We start from the raw sequence: 10,352 nt of genomic DNA on the forward strand, positions 1-10,352 counted from the left end.
TACATGACATCACTTATATGTGGAATCTAAAAAAAGGATACAAATGAACTTATTTACAAAACAAAAATAGACTCAGACATAGAAAACAAACTTATGGTTACCAAAGGGGAAAGTGGAGAGAGGGATCATTAGGAATTTGGGATTAACCAATACACACTACTATATATAAAATAGATAAACAGCAAGGACCTACTGTATAGCACTATAGCACAAGGAACTATATTCAATATCTTGTAATAGCCTATAATGGAAAATAAGCTGAAAAAGAATATACATACATATATATATATATATATATATATATATATATATACACACACACATGACTGAATCACTTTGCTATATACTTGAAACATTGCAAATCAACCATAGTTTAAAAAAATCACTGTATTCTAAATAAAACATCTTTTGGACTAAGGCAGTGTTTCTGAAACTTTTTTTTTCCATTATTGCCCTCCCCGTATAGGAGAAAATTTAAATTAAATTTAAATTCTTCCTAGTGAGAGAAATAAGGAATAAGATTTTGTTGGGTAGAGTTGAGTTTTGAAGGGACACAAGCCACTATCATATCTAAGGGTCTTTTTGCCTCCAAGAAAGAAGTTTCAGAATGCATGGTATAAGCCCATTAACAGAAAACTGCAAATTCAAGATTCTGCCCAACTAGTTTTAGACGCACTGATGGGCCAGGTGTCATCCCCTTGGCTGTGTCTGAAAATATCAAGACTCTCAATGTGCTTCTCACCCTTAGCTCACCCTGATGGGAGTGTGTTTTGGGTTTTTCCTCATCTTTAAAATGAGACAGTAGTTTCACGCTCTCTCATAGTTTTAGGGACAAGGGAAAAATTTGAAAATATTTTGAACATTGAATCTAATGTTTACTTTATGGAATCTAACAAATCTGTTTTCTTGAACGGAGATATCTGATAATTTGCCTTACCCATTAATTAGCTGAGAGGCCTAATGGTTTTCCTTCCCTGAAAGACTCTCTGCCTCCTTGTTCCTTCCTAAATATACTAAGTGTACTTTAAAATAGATAGATATTTAAATTAGATATTACAGCCTTCCAGAAAGGCTGTAATAGGTGTTTCCCTTAATGAACACCATAATTTCCTTTTACCAAAGGATTGTTACAAGGATTAAATTATTTAACATACATAAAATGCCTAGCACAATAAACTTTCTCTTTAGTATAAAACACACGGACTTCCCTGGTGGCACAGTGGTTAAGAATCCGCCCGCCAATGCAGAGACACGGGTTCAAGCTCTGGTTCGGGAACATCCCACACGCTGCAGAGCAACTAAGTCCGTGCGCCGCAACTACTAAAGCCTGTGTACCTAGAGCCTGTGCTCTGCAACAAAGAGAAGCCACCACAATGAGAAGCCCGCGCACCGCAACGAAGAGTAGCCCCCGCTCGCTGCAACTAGAGAAAGCCCCCATGCAGCAACGAAGACCCAATACAGCAAAATAAATAAATAAATAAAACATGAAGCCATAAATTATGAAAGAAACAATATATAACCAACTGAAAAGCAAAGAGCTTATTGTCTAAGTGACTGAAACTATTGTTGACATAACCACAATACCATTATCGCATCTAAAAAAATTAATAATTCTTTAATATGATCAATTTTCCAAGTATTATACATGTTCAAATTTCCCTGAGAGTCTCATGTTTTTGACAATTGTTTTGTTTGAATCAAGATCCATACAAGATTCACACACTGCATTTACTTGATACACCTCTTAAATTTCTTAATTTTAGGTTCCCCTCCCTTTTTTTTTCCCTTTCCATTTATTTGTTGAACTGTGTCATTTGTCCTATAAAGTTTCCCACGCTGGATTTTGCTAATTGCATCCCTGTGGTGGTGTTAACATGTGCCTCTATCCCTCTAGTTCTTGTAAACTTGATAGTTGGATCTGGTGGCTTTCTCAGATTCAGGTTTGATGTTTTGGGCAAGAAGGCTTCATAGGTGCTGCCATTTACTCATTACACCCAGCAGAAGGGCTATAGTTAATAATGTAGACACTCAATGGTAATGTTGATCAGTGAGCGCTGTCAGGCTGATTTGTTCATCAAAAAGTCTCCAACAGTCTTTCATTTAATGCCACCATCTTCTTAACATGCCTTCTTGGGCTTTAGTATCTAGAAGGCTGAAAATGCATTTCTCAAATTCCCTTGCAGCTAGAGTTATTGATGTGATATAAATTCCACCACTAGAGGCACTTGTGTAGAGTGAACTAAGTGGGGGAGGAGCAGTTTATGAGGCATCTTCGTGACAGGGTGTATTGTAGTGAAGGACATATGGCTGTGGAACCAGTAGCTGTAGGGGTGGCTTCCCCATTCAACAGGTGGACTTCGAGAATGGCCTGAACAACAGTCCCTTGACAGCTCGGTTCTATAGCCTGAATTTGTGAGTCACTCCTGAAGCTTAGCCGGCAGGCTGTTTTTGCAATCCTGCCAACCATTTGTAATAGACCATGTAATAAATCCCTTTTGGCTTAAATTACTGAAGAGTAGATTTTGTTCTCTGCTTTGAACACTGACCAATACAGTTCCTCTAAGAAAAAGTATTTTCAGCAGTTGTCAAACAGTTGCCTCTCTGATTTTAAGAAGTGAATTTATTAATAGTTAAACTTGTTAACAATTTGCCTGAGTATGTAAAATAGATATTCTAGGAAGATATGTCTTTTTAAAACAAAAAAATCATATAGCAATTTCACATTCCCATTGTATAAACTTTCTAAAAAGAAACACGGAAGTGCTTCCCCCCCACCCCAGTTTTTTGAGAAATAATTGACAAACATTGCTATACAAGTTTAAGGCAGACAGCATGATGGCTTGATTTACATATATTGTGAAACGATTACTACAATAGGTTCAAGTGACATCTATCATCTCATAGATTCAATAAAAAGAAAACAATTTTCTCCTTGAGATGAGAGCTCTTAGGAGAGCTCTTAGATGAGACTCTCCTAATAACTTTCCTGTATGTCATACAGCAGTATCAGCTATAGTCATCATGTTGTACAGCACATCCCTAGTACTCAGTTATCTTATAACTGAAAGTTTGTACCTTTTGACCATCTTCCTCCAATTCCCCCTCCCCCCAGTGTTTTTTAAAAACATTTAAAAATTAATCCATGTTAAGAAAAATTAATCCATGTCCATTAATGAAGACTATTTTACTGAAAGGTAATTTAAATATTGTCTTCACGAAATTTTAATTCCATAATGTGAACTAAAAAGTATAAATCTTCAGTCTAGTAAAGAGATTTTTATTCAATATTTTACTACATAAATGTTCAAACACAGAGAAGTTAAAAGAATTATACCATGACCTATCCAGTGACCTAATTATACGTATACCTGTCACCTGGACTCTACAGTTAACATTGTTATATTTGCTTTATTGCATACCTAACCATCTATGCATCCCTCTATCATACATTAATCCATCTTATTTTTTGATACATTTCAAAGTAAGTTGCAAACATAGTATATAGTATTTGGGCACTGAAGGGCTTCCAAATGACATAAAATGCATTAGAAAGTAAATTAGTCTATAGTGTCCTGAATTGTCAAGTCCTGGCGAAGATCTAGAGAAGGAGTTGCACGGAGTGTAAATGGCATCAATCAGAGTCAGAGACTCAATGTGAAATCTAGCAAGATTGCAACACTCTCTGCCTTTACCCTCAGAACTCTCCTCCTCTTTTTACAGTTACTTTAATTATAAAAGAGGAAATACATAACTGGCCCCTCTCCCCGTCAAATGATTTGTGCTATTGAAGGCAGCAATTCTTTAGATCAGAATCTCAGAAAACTTGCTGGAAATCAAGACGTTATATTTGCAGAAATGAGCTGGCATCATAAAGTCAATGTTGATTTGGTTATTGTTACTCTCCTTGAGGGCAGGGGCTTAGTTTGTTTTATCATTTATCCCCAGCATGTAGAACACTGCCTGGCACATACTAGTGTTCAATACATATTCACTGAAGGAAGTAGTGAATTCAAGTGCTTGATTCCAAACACAATCTTCATATATTTCATGCCACTACTAATGAAAGAAGTTTTTCTAAAATAAAAATAAGCCTTAACATAAAAATAAGAGCATGGGTTGGTTACCTAGAGCTGGAACTCCAATTACACAGAAGGGACCATGGTTTCCATATGTGCAGCAGGAACCTCAGCACCAGCCTACCGTGTACCCGCCGCTGAGGCTCAGCTGACTTGTGGGGCACGTTGTGCCAAAGCCCATGGCTGGGAAGAAGCAGCATTGCCTTTGCATTTTTTTACTTTTTAATCTTTACTGAATTTATTACAATATTGCTTCTGTTTTCTGTTTTGGTTTTTTGGCCCCGAGGCATGTGGGATCTTAGCTCCCCGACCAGGGATCGAACCTGCAGCCCCTGCACTGGAAGGTGAAGTCTTAACCACAGGACGGCCGGGGAAGTCCCAGCCCTGCCTTCTGATGGGGACCACAGGAAAACTTCCCAGAACTGTTCGGGCACTTTGCAAACACACCCTGGACTGCCCAGAAACAAATGCGAAGTTTGTCTGTAAATCAGTGGGGGCAAGAGTCAGTGGAATGTGAATTATTACCGTTGATGTTACTCTCCTCTTGTACCTTCAGACTGGTGATACCTGAGGAAATTTAAATGTGCTGCAGTGTTAAAATTACCTTTTTAAGGTGATAATTTTCTTTGAGATTTCCTTGGCCTGGAAGAGCATTTCCATATTCAGCACAAGTTCAACAAGCTAGCACACATCTCAACAGCTACTGTGAGATTTTTAAAAATATATTTTAGTCTCTTCAAGAGAATGAGAGACAAATTATTTTTTATTGTGTCTGTATAGAGAGCAACATAAACAATAATTTCAAATCTATTCAATTTTCCTGTTAGAGATCACAATGGCGGCCTACTGAGATGGGAATCAAGGGACCGGCAAATTAGAAAGGTTTACAAACCATAAAATCACCTTGTATTTTATACTCAAAATCGGTATGTAGAGAAGTTTTATGCCATAAGCTATAAAAGGTTAAATGTCCAAAGCAATCTCCTGCTACAGCTAGTGCTACCCTCTCACTAAATAAACATATGCTCTGCAGGTCCCCACAAGACTTTCAAATAGCCCAGTGATGACTGTCATTAAAACATACCTAAGAGAAATCACATTCTTCCAAGTGAGACATCAGAGGCTCCCTGCCACTTGTGAGAATGTGATGAATTCAAGCACTGGATATTGGTGGAAGGTGGTTGACTAAGACCAAATATTCATTTGCTTTTTCTAAGAATGTTGCTTCTCTATGTCAAGGTTTCTACTAGCCACTGGTACATTCAGAGAAATAAGAAACATGCAGTGAGCGACACTTTCATAAGGGTAAACGTACCCAATTGAATTGAAATTTCTTTTTCTCTGTCTTTATGACTTTCCTATTTATTTGGTGTTAAGATGTCCTTTTTGTTAGTAGTGGTGATGAATGCTAGTTTTATATTTTCTTGCACTTACCTTGGCAAAAATGAAAGTAAACTCCATGTTAGTCTCCAAAATTAATCTTGAAAATTTAACTGTACATGAAAGTCCAATGTCTAGAAAAACCAAAAAGTCTCTTCCAAAATAAGATTCTGCAATGCAAAAAATAAATAAAATAATCAACAACTCTATGAATTCATTTTCCCTATTCAGGTGTTGGACATGAAACTGAACAAGTTGAAAATATTGGTTGGTAGGGCAGGAATTCCCCCATTTTCAGCCCCCTAAAGCATCTCAAATTCCCTCAAGGGATGTAATAAAATTAACTAATACAAGAGAGCTTCTGAAGTCAACTGCCTAAGTTTAACTCTTAGCTCTAACATTTACCAACTGTATTATCTTGGTCAAATTACTTAACCCACTCTGTGCCTTGATTTCCTTATTCACAGAATGGAGATAATAATAGTATCTACATCATAGGTCTGTTGTGAAGATTAAGTCAGGTAATCCATGTAAAGATTTCATCATCACTTTTTCATCATCCTAAACTGAAACTCTGTACCTATAAAACAATAACTACCCATTACCTCTTCCCCCCAGCTCCCGGCGAACACTGTTCTACTTTTCATCTCTATGAATTTGACTAATCCAGGCACCTTATGTAAGTGAAGTCATACAGTATTTGCTTTTTGTGCCTGGCTTATTTCACTTAGCACAAAGTTTCCAAGGTTTACTCATGTTGTAGCATGTATCAGAACTTCACTCCTTTTTAAGGTTAATAATACTCACTTCTATGGAAATACCACATTTTGTTCGTCCATTCATTTATCAATAAAAATTTAGGTTGTTTCCACCTTTTGGCTATTGTCACATTACATATTCTTAATAAATTACTTGAATTATTTATTAGGTTATAATTTACTACTTTTGGGAGGATCTTACATGCAAGCCACAAAATCAAGCAAGAATTTACTCTGAGTTTCACATCTCATCACCCCCAAGTAATTGGATTGTGCTGATAAAATTACTGTGATAGCTCTTAGTAATTCATCTTTGTGCAATATCATTGCAAGTCACTTAAGCTCTCTCAATTTCATCATTTGTAGAATAAGAACAATAGACACCAAAAGCAAAAGCAACAAAAGCAAAAATAAATTCAAGTGGGACTACATCAAACTAAAAAACTTCTGCACAGCAAAGGAAACCATCAACAAAATGAAAAGGCAACCTACTGAATGGGAGAAAATATTTGCAAATCATATATCAGATAAGGGGTTAATATGCAAAATATATAATGAACTCATATATCAGAAAACAAATAATCCAATTAAAAACTGGGTAGATAATATGAACAAGCATTTTTCCAAAGACATACGGATGGTCAGCAGGTACATGAAAAGATGCTCTACATCATTAATTATCAGGCGAATGCAAATCAAAACCACAATGAGATATCACCTCATACATGACAAAATGGGTATTATCAAAAGGACTCAAAGAGGATGTAGAGAAAAGGGAACCCTTCTGCATTGTTCGTGGGAATGTAAATTAGTGCAACCGCTATGCAAAACAGTATTTAGATTACTAAAAAATTAAGAATAAAACTATCATATGATACAGAAATTCTACTTCTGGGCATTTATCCAGAGAAAACGGACTAATTCAAAAAGATAAATGAACCCCATTCATTGCAGCCTTATTTACAATAACCAAGATATGGAAACAACCTGAGCGTCCACTGATGGATGAATGGATAAAGAAATTGTGGTGTATATATATATATATATATATATATATACACACACACACACACACACACAATGGAAAAGTATTCAGCCATAAGAAAAGAATGGAATTGTACCATTTGCAACAACATGGATGGACCTCGAGTGCATTATGCTAAGTGAAATAGTGAGATGTCAGACAGAAAAAGACAAATACTGTATGATCTTTTTTAAATGTGGAATCTAAAATATGTATATAAAGCTAAGCTTATAGATACAGAGAATAACCTTTAAAGGAATGACATACTCAAGGATATGACATAAACTGGTTAGAACCGATTAGGCCCAAAATGGTAGAAGATTTGACTTCCAGTAGAACTTGAGCCTCACTGTAATACATTAGCATGCTAAATGACACACCCACCAGCAACAGGACAGTTCTGAGGCTGACCATAAAAAGCCAAAAAGTGGGTGGTGGCCCAATTCCTGGAACTCCCTGTCCCTTCCCCAAAATAGCTGGAATACTCCTCCCACTTGTTAGCCTATGAAACAACCCAGCCCATAAAAACGAACCACCCCATATTTGGGGGCCAGTCTCCCTTCTGAGACAGACCACATTCTGTCTGTGGAATATGTATCTCTCTAAATTAACTTGCTTCCACTTCACTGTGGCTCGCTCTTGAATTCTTTCCTGTGTGAAGCCAAGGACCCTCACTTGGCAGCCCATCCCAGGGACTCACTTGAGACCTGGGACATGACCATCCTCTTGAAGTGCATTTTTCCTGCAACACCAGGGTTTAGAACCCTGAAGGACTCGGGAAGAACCAAACAACAGTCTCAACAAGTGGATGCTAATGCTCTTCTTCAGAGCACGGCTGAGATTCTTGCTTTTTGGAGCATTCTTGGTGTTTGCTAGTTTCTAAGCATGGTTCTTCAGCCTACTGAAAATACTGATATCCTTCCAATAAATTCCCCTTTGCTTAAGTTGGCTGAAATTGGTTTATAGTGCTTACAGCTGAACTCTGATAAGAGAAAGCAAAGGCAGCCTGCTGCTTCTGCAGGTTTCAGCAACCTCTCCTGGTATCTAGCCATCTGAATCCTTTCCAATTCACATCACAGAAATATTCTGAATGTTTCAAGCCTTGGGGTCCTTGAGACTCCAAGCACTAAATTCCACATTTATACCAATTGTTCAGGGAACAATCTCTGAAGGAAAAATACATGGAATCCTCTTATGGATTTAACATTTAACTTTTAATATGCTACCGATTTGCAACAAATGTGGAAATACCGGCTAAGACAACCATGAGTGAAACAAAGCCAAGTGAGATCCAACAATTATGGCTGGTGTCAAGCTGGATGAGTCTTCTCTATGTTGAAATGAAATAAGTACTTAATAGGAGTGTATTAAGGCATATATGAGAAAAAGGAGAAAAGCAATTACTTGAGGAGAGGGGGAAGATGGCGGAAGAGTAAGACGCGGAGATCACCTTCCTCCCCACAGATACACCAGAAATACATCTACACGTGGAACAACTCCTACAGAACATCTACTGAACGCTGGCAGAAGACCTCAGACTTCCCAAAAGGCAAGAAACTCCCCACGTACCTGGGTACGGCAAAAGAAAAAAGAATAAACAGAGACAAAAGGATAGGGACAGGACCTGCACCAGTGGGAGGGAGCTGTGAAGGAGGAAAGGTTTCCATACACTAGGAAGCCCCTTCGCGGGCGGAGACTGCGGGTGGTGGAGCGGGGAAGCTTCGGAGCCGCGGAGGAGAGCGCAGCAACAGGGGTGCGGAAGGCAAAGCAGAGAGATTCCCGCACAGAGGATCGGTGTCGACCGGCACTCACCAGCCGGAAAGGCTTGTCTGCTCACCCGCCGGGGAGGGCGAGGCTGGGAGTTGAGGCTTGGGCTTCGGTGGGAGCGCAGGGAGAGGACTGGCGGTGTGAACACAGCCTGAAGGGGTTAGTGCATCACGGCTAGCCGGGAGGGAGTCCCGGGGAAAAGTCTGGACCTGCCGAAGAGTCAAGAGACGTTTTCTTCCCTCATTGTTTCCTGGTGTGCGAGGAGAGGGGATTAAGAGCGCTGCTTAAAGGAGCTCCAGAGATGGGCGCGAGCCGCGGCTAACAGCGCGGAACCCAGAGACGGGCATGAGACGCTAAGGCTGCTGCTGCCGCCACCAAGAAGCCTGTGTGCAAGCACAGGTCACTATCCACACCCCCCTTCCCGGGAGCCTGTGCAGCGCGCCACTGCCAGGGTCCTGGGATCCAGGGACAACTTACCCGGGAGAATGCATGGCGGCGGCGCCTGTGGCTGGTGCAACGTAACACTGGCCTCTGCCGCCGCAGGCTCGCCCCGCATCGTGCCCCTCCTTCCCCCCGGCCTGAGTGAGCCAGAGCCCCCGAATCAGCGGCTCCTTTAACCCCGTCCTGTCTGAGTGAAGAACAGACGCCCTCCGGTGACCTCCACGCAGAGGCGGGGCCAAATCCAAAGCTGAGCCCCTGGGAGCTGTGCGAACAAAGAGAAAGGGAAATCTCTCCCAGCAGCCTCAGGAGCAGCGGATTAAAGCTCCACAATCAACTTGATGTGCCCTGCATCTGTGGAATACCTGAATAAACAACGAATCATCCCAAATTGAGGAGGTGGGCTTTGGGAGCAAGATTTATGAGTTCTTCCCCTTTTCCTCTTTTAGTGAGTGTGTATGCTTCTGTGTGAGACTTTGTACAGCTTTGCTTTCACCATTTGTCCTAGGGTTTTATCGGTCCGTTTTTTTTTTTAACTTAAAAAAATTTTTTTTCTTAATAATTATTTTTTATTTTAATAACTTTATTTTATTTTATCTTAATTTTATTTTCTTTTATCCTCTTTCTTTCTTTCTCTCTCTCTCTCTCTTCCTGTCTTTCTTTGCAGCCAGGAGTCAGTGCTGTGCCTCTGAGGTGGGAGAGACAACTTCAGGACACTGGTCCATAAGAGATCTCCCAGCTCCACATAATATCAAACGGCGAAAATCTCCCAGAGATCTCCATCTCAACACCAGCAACAAGCTTAACTCAACGACCAGCAAGCTACAGTGCTGGACACCCTATGCCAAACAACTAGTAAAACAGGAACGCAACCCCACCCATTAGCAGAGAGGCTGCCTAAAATCATAA

The 10,352-nt window shown here is 39.8% G+C and overlaps 1 long non-coding RNA gene across 1 annotated transcript in view; it reads right to left on the bottom strand.

Moving 5' to 3' along the window:
* The window catches only part of LOC112395037 (uncharacterized), an 82,658-nt gene that overhangs the window by 48,116 nt on the left and 24,190 nt on the right, over positions 1-10,352 (bottom strand). Inside the window, exon 2 of the long non-coding RNA XR_003002285.1 lies at positions 5,511-5,626. This is a non-coding gene — a long non-coding RNA (uncharacterized LOC112395037). The remainder of the gene's footprint in view (positions 1-5,510; positions 5,627-10,352) is intronic.

The sequence above is a fragment of the Neophocaena asiaeorientalis genome, unplaced genomic scaffold (genome assembly GCF_003031525.2).
Source record: "Neophocaena asiaeorientalis asiaeorientalis breed wild unplaced genomic scaffold, Neophocaena_asiaeorientalis_V1.1 scaffold170, whole genome shotgun sequence".
In the NCBI taxonomy this organism is placed as follows: Eukaryota; Metazoa; Chordata; class Mammalia; order Artiodactyla; family Phocoenidae; genus Neophocaena; species Neophocaena asiaeorientalis.